The sequence below is a fragment of the Chionomys nivalis genome, chromosome 1 (assembly GCF_950005125.1).
Source record: "Chionomys nivalis chromosome 1, mChiNiv1.1, whole genome shotgun sequence".
Taxonomy (NCBI): domain Eukaryota; kingdom Metazoa; phylum Chordata; class Mammalia; order Rodentia; family Cricetidae; genus Chionomys; species Chionomys nivalis.
In genome coordinates this window covers 153827357-153836387 of record NC_080086.1, presented here as the reverse complement: position 1 = coordinate 153836387, position 9031 = coordinate 153827357, and the positions used below count along the sequence as shown (strand labels likewise).

Below are 9031 nucleotides of genomic sequence, written 5' to 3'. Positions count from 1 at the left end.
CTGTGAGCCAAGGTACTGCTTCCCACTCTTGCTCCAGCCTCTGACTCTCGCGCTTACCCCTCCCTCTCCCTGCCTTACACTGCCTTGCTCTAGCCTTGTCCTGAGCATCCCTCTGAGGTCTCGAGGGCTCAGATTCCCATTCATAAAGGCCCTCATCCTGGGACCACAGTATGCAGGGAATGTGTAGCCTTCACGGGATCAACAGGAACAAGAAACGGAACTCATGGTCTGGGTTACGGAGTCCTGAACAGGTTCTGGGGAAGACTGGACCCACCAAACCTTGGGCCCAGCCCAACTGACTCAGAAACCCCCACTCTCTTAGTTAGGGTTTCTATTGCTGCTACAGCCATGACTAAAAGCAAACTGGGTTCAACGTGGTTACCCCGGGAGGTCACTCTCCCCGGGGTCTGTCCTAGTGGCGTAGGGGAGCAAAGGGCCCTGCCCCTTGATATACAGTCCCATTCCACAATGTTGGAGATGAAGCTGGCCTTCGAGTCTGCGCCTGCGTGTTCCTACGGCTTCTCAGAGTCCTCTGGATGATGTCTGAGGAGACAAACCGTGCAGGAAATGGTCTTAAATCACGAGATCTGGGAGTGAGACTGCATGATAGGGAAATTGCTTTAGAATTTTACTTATGAAAAAAAATGCCTTCTTTTGCAGAACTCATCAGTGATGACAAGTTATTTGTTGGTTAAGAGCTTACTCATCAGTGATTGCAAGTTATTGGTTGAGGAAAGAAGAGGATCTGCACGCCACCTGCTGAAGGTTAACAGCAGGTAACTTTCTTGGTGCTTGATTTTGGAGCCTTGTAACTAGAGGTAGTTTGGCTTAGTTGCTGTATTAGGGTTCAACACAGAACATTGCCAGGGCTAAGCAAGCACTTCTCCCTAGCTATTCTTGGTCTGGTAAATGTATATTAAAGAGATTAGGTTTGAACTTTAACATATTTTTGCCCCTTTTTGAGGTCCGTGTGCTGTGTGCGTCCATGTCCTGGTAGGATGCACATGGACATCCTTTCCCCCAAGACCATGCACACCACAAGTGGTAAAGAATGGGTTACAGAGCTTATTTCTAGTCTATAAATATGATATACCTGACAAAATTGATGTTAACATTTGTGCAAATTAAAGGAAAAATTTTGACACCCCCCCCCCCAAAAAAAAGCAAGCTGGGGAGGAAAGGGTTTTTTTGACTTTACACTTTCAGATCAGAGCTCATTACTGGAGGAAGTGACCCTAGAGCAGCAGGCTCTGCTCCAGACCAGTGTTGGTGGCAGATACCTGCATCTGGATTCCTGGGGCTGACACAGGCTTTGCCATGGCACACTTTACTCCTCCAGCAAGGGCTTTTCCTGCTGTGTGCATCTGAGAAGAACGGCTGAAGCCCAGACAACCATTCATAGAATCAGTAAGTCTTTCTGGTGGCTGGGAACATGTTGAGCAATACAGTACTTGTCTGACACGTGAGCCTGGATTCAATCCCAGGTCACCTAGTGATTGCCTTACAGAAGCTGCCAGTTTAATCAAGACTCAGCGCTGATCAAGCTTCCGCTACCCACGCTCCTCTAGGACTCCAGCACCCTGGATTGGCTTGAATAAGAATGGCCCCCATAGGCTCGTGTACGTGAATACTTAGTCTTCAGGGAATGGCGCTATTTGAGAATGATTAGGAGGTGCGGTCTTGTTGGAGTAGGTTTGTTGGAGGAAGTGGGTCACTGGGGATGGCTTTGAGGTTTCAAAACCCATGCCCTACCCCCGTGCGCCCTGCCCTCTCCCCTCTCATCCCCCCATCCCCGCCCGCAGATCAGGATGTAGCTCTCTACTTCTCTGTTGCCATACCTGCTGCCATGTTCCGAAGTACCGTGGTGATAATGGACTAAGTCTCCGAAACTATAAGCAAGCCCCCAGAAAGATGCTTTCTTTTTTGTCTTATGACACTTGTGTAGGGGCTGGTTTTAGAGCCAGAGACACATGGTTTTCATCCCTGCTCCGCCTTACACCATCTCTACAAGCCCCAGACACAGAACCTTTCCAAGCCCCTCGATTCTGCAGGACTGCCTCTGGTCTCTCCATGGCTACTATGACTAGGTAATTCTTTAGCTTGGACAAGATGAACCAGCAGAGGCCAATAGGACGTCCTTGGAAGATTCCAGTCCTCCAGGGTCTGGCAGAGCAGTCACCTGAATTGCTCAACACTCACTTACTTGTTCAAGACCTGGTGGGGCCAATATGCAAAGTCCATCAGGATGGTCACAGCCAGAGGGCCTACGGTTACAAACTCCCAAAAGCCAAGGAACATGAACAGAATCCAACGAACCCGGGTGCCCCATTCAGGACACCTGTGTCTCTGGCACACAGCGACCCCACCTACCCTCACTTCCAACTGGGGGTTCCTGCCTGAAACTGGAAGGGAAGCCACCTCAGCTGAAGCCATCTCTCTAGCCCCTCTGCTAAATATTTTTAAGAGTAAAATAAGGGTATTGTGGATCATTTTGTTTTCTCATGAAAATTTTCAGAGATGACACTTGACACACCTAACCTCAAAGGGCGAAGAATCACCAGCGAAGATCACCTGACACAGTCTTTTAAAACCTCTTTAGTTGGCAAGACAGATATTATCAGTTCTGTATATCACTAAGAGGCCCACGCTGGAATCTCACAGTCCTTATTAATTTAATTATCAAACCAAATTTGCAATCATTACAATCTCTTTGAAAAGAAAAATTGTATTATCAATATATTTCCCATCAAGTATTCCTAGGAGCTTACAATTATCTGTAGATATATTCACGCTCGGGAAGAGGTCCTGTGTGTTAAATATTTTATTTCCATCTGATAGCATTTATCATCTAAAAATGTTTTATAACAGTTTGGGAAAGACAAACCATATCTTTTAAGTTCTAGGCCATCAGTTAAAAGGAAGGTAATTTTGATATATTTAAGTCATACGGTAATTTTGGTGCATATTTTTTGATTGGGTTGGAGCTGAGCAAGTGCCCTCCCCCCGTGATGATATAATTAAGAAAGATTCACTAACTAAAAATAAGTGGGGCTTGGACATCATTTAAAATGACGAAAAGGCGACAGTGACGCTGATGTCGAGCATATTAATAAAATGTGTCCTAAATTGCTCTTTAACTAAATCAATAACCCCAGTAGGGGCTTAGCTCTCTGGTGTACAGAGGGCAGCTCCTAGGAGGGCACAGTCGTGCCCTGCAGGCCATCTCAACGTAGTGAAAGCTAATTGAGACCTTCATCCCCTCTTTGTGATGCTAAGCCCTCGAGTATCTGGTGGGAACCAGATGGTCTCTGCTCAACTCAGAGAATCTTTGTCCCATTGACCACAAAGAACACCAGGACTTGCTTAGTAGGTTGTTTAAATATAATGCATTATTTTAAATAGCTTGATATGCAACTATTAGATGTGTAGGTCAGTGTTTCTCAGTGCAAAGAAGCAACAGAGCCAGGCCTAATGGCGCACACCTTTAATCTCAACACTTGGGAGGCAGAGGCAGGCAGATCTCTGTGAGTCTGAGGCCAGACTGATCTACATAGTGAATTCTAGGACAGTCAAGGTATATAATGAGATCTTGTCTCGAAAAAAGAAAAGAGAAAAAGAAGCAGCAACCAAGTAAATAAACTGCAGGAAAATTATTGCAGATAAATCTATTGTAATTTACTTATTTTAATTTTTTAGATTCATTTTTTTAAATTTTTAGATAAAAAGAAATGAATATTTTTCCTGCTTGGATTCCCTGGAACTGGAGAGTTGGGAATGAAACCAGGGTCTCCAGGAAGAGCAGCCAGCGCTCTAAACCACTGAGCTCTACAATAGATTTATAATGAGCACAAAAAGTACAAAAATCACAAATTCTCATAGATTTTTCACTAAAAAAAAAGCCAGACTAAAAGAATACACAAATTCAAACAAACAAACAAATAAGGCTGAGAGCTAGTTAAAAACTGGTCTGCACCCTCTGCACTGCATGGAACAAAAATGATATTCTGGGGCCGGAAAGATGGCTCAGCAGGTGCCTGCTGCTGAGCTAACAGTTGAGCTGTAATCTCTGGGACGCACTTGACGGAAGAAGATAACGGATTCCTACAAGTTGTCAAGTTGTCCTCTGACCTCCACCCATGGGCTGCACCCCACCCAACCACTCTCACACTAAGTAAACAAATAAGTGCATATGTATATAGGATGTTTTTAAAAAGAATGCTGCTCCATTCTACTCTGTGGAAGATTAGGTGCTATTATTAGGAGCTCTCAGCCTAGCCCCTAAGGACATGAGCTCTTACTGCCCAGGCCCTGGTACATACAGTCCTGGGCTTAGGCTGTGAACCTCGGAACCATCAAAGCCTGTCCTCTGTCCAAACTCTGAGACAAAGAAAGGTGTTCTTGTCAAAGAGATTAATTTGACCTTTACAAATTCCTTGTGAAATGGTAGCTCAGGCCTAAGTCCCAGTACTGGGTAGGCTAAAACAGGAGGACTGCTGCAAGTTCAAGGCCAGCCTGAGCTACTAATGAGTTGCAGTCCAGCCTGGGCAACAATCGGCTAAAACCCTGTCTCAAAAACAAAGCAAAGCAAAGCAAAACAAAACAAAAACAAAAACAAAGAAAAAGAATTCTTTGTAAATTTCACCGAGAGAGTTCAGAGGTCATAAAAGGTAGGGCTTCACCATGGCCAAAGGGGCTTCCAATATACAAAGGTTATCCTTGAGACCCTTGCCAAATACACACAAACACCTACCTCACTCACCTCATGATGTCTTACACACGTTTACAATTTTGTGTTAGGCAGCATTCACAGGTATCTTTGGCTGCAAGTTGGGCACGCCTCTACAGAAACCAGAAAGCCAATCAGCGAATGATCCACACAGAGCCCCTGGGTCATGTGCCAAGCCCTCAGCTCTACACACATTCCGGAATTTTGAATACTAGAACCTAAAGACCAAACCACAAAGAACAGCCAACTCTGTGTCCAAGACAGTCAGCTTCTCGGGCTCCCTAGAGGAGCCCCCGACTCTTGATTTCCAAGGCAGCTCTGGTGAAAGACAGGTCAAGCTGGCCTGATTTAGGATATCATTAGCTGTTTATACAGTACCAAAGCAGCCCGTGACGTATGAAAGATGACTTTCCGATCTCAGGGAATAAATCAGGTCCTGTGAGTGATTCCACTTAATACTTAGCTTTAGCCAGTAAAATATTACACCTGCTATTACTCAGGGCAAACACAGCCCCTTCCATTTGTTTATTGAGGAAACCATTTATTTGAGGACATTTAATTGCAATAGTGAAGCCTGACTTGGGGGTTAATCCCAGTTTATCGATGCAATTAAAAGCAGTGTGTGCTGTGCCTCATATTTATTATCTAGACGTAGAATGTTGACACAACCTGGTGTTGAGGTGGGTGTGCTTGAGAATATCCTCGCTGTGCGAGGTGTAAGGTAGGGTTGCTCTCACACAAACACCAAGTGCTGCTCAGCTCTGTGTCAGCGTTTGCATAACCTAATTGGGGAAAGATTTCTAATTTGATTTTACTTGGAGCAGTACAAGTTCAAATTGTTATATAGATATAGTGCTGTTTGGTTTCTCGTCAATGATTCATGGGATTTTAATGCCGGTGGGCAAACACTCTCCTCGTCACCAACTTGGCAGCATTCGCAGTCACCTTGCCCTGAATCTCACCCCATGCCCCATCCCTGATTACTGGGTCCAGGTCCTGTGTTACCAGCTCTCATCTAAGTCAATTCTGGAGTCCCCTCTCCTGGAGGCCCGCCTCCTTCATGCACACCACCTAGATGCTGTGAGAGGGAACTGGAAAGGCTGCCCCTTGCTGAGACCACCACACTCACCCAGGGAAGGCAACCGAAATGCTTCTCTGGGGTTGGATAAAGAGGTCAGTGGGTAGGGGTACTAACTACGCAAGCACCAGGGCCTGAGTTTAGATTCCCACTACTACCCCCCCCCCGACACACACAAAGCTAAGTATGGCTGTAACACCTGTAACCCCAGTTCTGTGGGGACAATGACAGAAAATCACTTGGACTTGCTGTCTACTAGGCCATCTCCAGGTTCAATGAGAGACCCTGTCTCAAGAGAAAAAGGCAGAGGGTGACAGAGCAGGACACCTGATGACCTCATCTGGCCACTTTCCATGCACAGGAGGGTGCAACTGCACATGTGTACATACACTTCATTCACACACACACACACACACACACAAATAATGTTTTTGCTTTGTTTTGTTTTAAATGTCTCTTTGGGATTAGAGAGTTGGCATAGCAGTTTAAAAGCACTAGCTGTTCTCAAAGAAGACCCAGGTTCAGCTCCCAGGCCCCACATGGCATCTTAAAGTCTTCTGTAACTTCAGTCTCAGAGGATCCTATGCCTTCTTTGGCTTTTCCAGGCAACAGACACTCACATGATGCAATATGTGTGTGCGCGCGCGCGCGCACACGTACACACAACACTCATATTCGTTAAATAAAATAAATAAAAATTTTTAATGTTTCCTTAGGAAGCAACCTCCAACTTGTTTTAGAAATCCAGAGCTCCACTGGGCATGTGGTGGCACATGCCTTTAATCCCAGCACCCAGGAGGCAGAGGCAGATGGATCTCTGTGAGTTCGAGGCCAGCCTGGTCTACAGAGTGAGTTCCAGAACAGCCAAGAATACATACAGAGATGCTGTCTCAAAGCAAAACAAAACAAAGGAGAAAAAGACCCCTGAGAGGGTGTGCAGTATGCACTGCTGAATAGTATTCAGCCACAAATAGAAGAAAATTCATCCTACCTTTTGATTCAGAATGGATAAAGCCGTGAAGACATTCTGGTAAGTCACAGGGAGGAAGGTTCACCCACAGAATCTAGACAGACAGAGAATAGAATGTTGGTTATACTGCAAGATCCTGGTCTGAGGGTCTAGATTTCAAATTCAACAGAATGAATGGATTCCAGAGATGTGAAGTACAGCATGGTGATTAACCAAGTACAGTCTGCTTGGCATTAGTTAAGAGGGAGTATCCTAAGTGTTCTCAGTACACACAAGTACGCATGCACACATGCACACATGCATTAACTGCCTTGATTGTGGTGACATTTTATAACACATATACACACCAAACTACATTGTTCATTGCAATTTTTGTGATTTTGTCAATTAGTCCTTTAAAAACCCGATTTTCCTCTGTTGATTCTCATCTCCATTTTTCTGGTTACCTTTCAATAATCTGCATTTTGGGCTTTACACCTTAATCTTTAATTGTATTTATGTTTAATATGTGACTTTCAGGAGTTGCATCCAATGACTGTCCTCTGTGGTCTCCTTCTAGCTTCCTCGCCTGCCTGCTCCTCCTCCCTTCTATCTCACCTGGCCTCCCACTGCGGCCTTCCCACCATCATCACTCTTGAATGACAAGGCTAAACTCCTAAAGGCAGCTGGAGTTGGTCTTCAGGAAGAGGGCACAAGGTGTTAAGCTTACAGGTCAGAGGTCACAGGTCACATGTCATACCTCTCCTGTGCAAAGTATACCATGAGTACCCAGCCAGTGCAGGACCAGGACCAAGACAGCCTGAGATCAGAACATACTGGGTTCAAACTCTGGCTGTAAGGGAATGTAAGGGAAGCAACTTCCATTTGTGAGTTTTTTGGTTTTGGTTTTTCAAGACAGGTTTCTTTATGTAATGGTTCTGGCTGTCCTGGAACTCATTTGTAGACCAGACTGGCCTCAAACTCACAGAGATCCACCTGTCCCTGCCTCCTGAGTGTTGGGATTAAAGGTGTGCACCACCACCCCGGCCTTTGTATATGGTTTTTAAAAATTCTGGTGGAAGCTCATGGAGCAGGGGTGGTTTAAACTGGTTGGGAGTCCTCTTTTATTTATTTTTAATTTTTTTTTTAGAGACAGGATTTTCCTGTAAAACAGTTCCCTTCCAAGTGATTCAAACCACTTGCTAGATATGCCGTTTGAGAGGAAATGAAGCAAACCTGTCTCTCACCTGTAAAATGTGGCTGAGTTCACATGCAGCAGTCACCCTGTATCTGCCCCTCTGCCGGGAGCTGCAGAGATGGCTGAGCAGTTCAGAGGATCATTGATGTGGGAGGTCCTTCTGCATATGTGTTGCTCTTTTTGGTTAATGAATAAAGTTGCTTTGGCCTATGTCAGGGCAGAATATAACCAGGCTGGAAGAGATAGAGAGAGAGAGTAGGCAGAGTCAAGGAGACATCATGTAGTTGCTGAAGGAGACTGTTTGCTGGTGACAAGCAGAGACGTAGATACTTTAAGAGAAGGCTTCCTAACTCAGCATTAGCAGCAAAAACTGTGTGGATTCTTTAAGAAAGGGCTTCCTGGTTGTGTTGACAATAGGAATGGCTCTAGCTCTTTGGGGAGGTCTTACACTTAAATGGGCTTTGTGAGCAGTGTGCTACAAGTTGTTCAACGGTGACATAGACAGGCTGAGGAGCTGGGGGGAGAGTGTGACTCGCAGAGGCAGTGAATGCATCTCCACCACATTTTAAGGTCAAGGTTCAGCATTCAGGGCCGCTGTGACCAAGCTGTTTACCATTTTAAAAGTGCCCCTGTTCAGAAAATGACTACAGATATGCAATAAAGACAGATTCAGACAGAAATAAACCTCTGAACAGGTCATAATGTGTTTAAAACATGTATGTAGGCGAGAGAGAGAGAGAGAGAGAGAGAGAGAGAGAGAGAGGAAAAAGTATAGACAGTTATAAAAAGAAATACTTTTAAAAAATAAAACAAAATCTTTAAAGAGACAGTAAAAGTAATATAAAAGAGTACAGACAGTCATAGATCAAAGGAGAAAAGAAAAATAAGCCATGTAAAGATGGAATACACACAGAGAATCTGGATTATGCAATTATTGTGTTTTCTTGGAATATTTTTACTGTAGAGAGACATTTGATTCTGGGGACTGATAAGCTAAAACAATATATATATATATATATATATATATATATATATATATATTTTGGTTTTTCGAGACAGGGTTTCTCTGTGGTTTTGGAG

The 9031-nt window shown here is 44.5% G+C and overlaps 1 non-coding gene across 1 annotated transcript; it reads left to right on the top strand.

The window, feature by feature from the left end:
• Positions 1 to 369: 369 nt before the first annotated feature.
• Positions 370 to 573, top strand: LOC130889683 (small nucleolar RNA SNORA73 family). Its single transcript, XR_009058622.1, has one exon. It is a non-coding gene; the product is annotated as a small nucleolar RNA SNORA73 family (small nucleolar RNA).
• Positions 574 to 9031: the final 8458 nt, after the last annotated feature.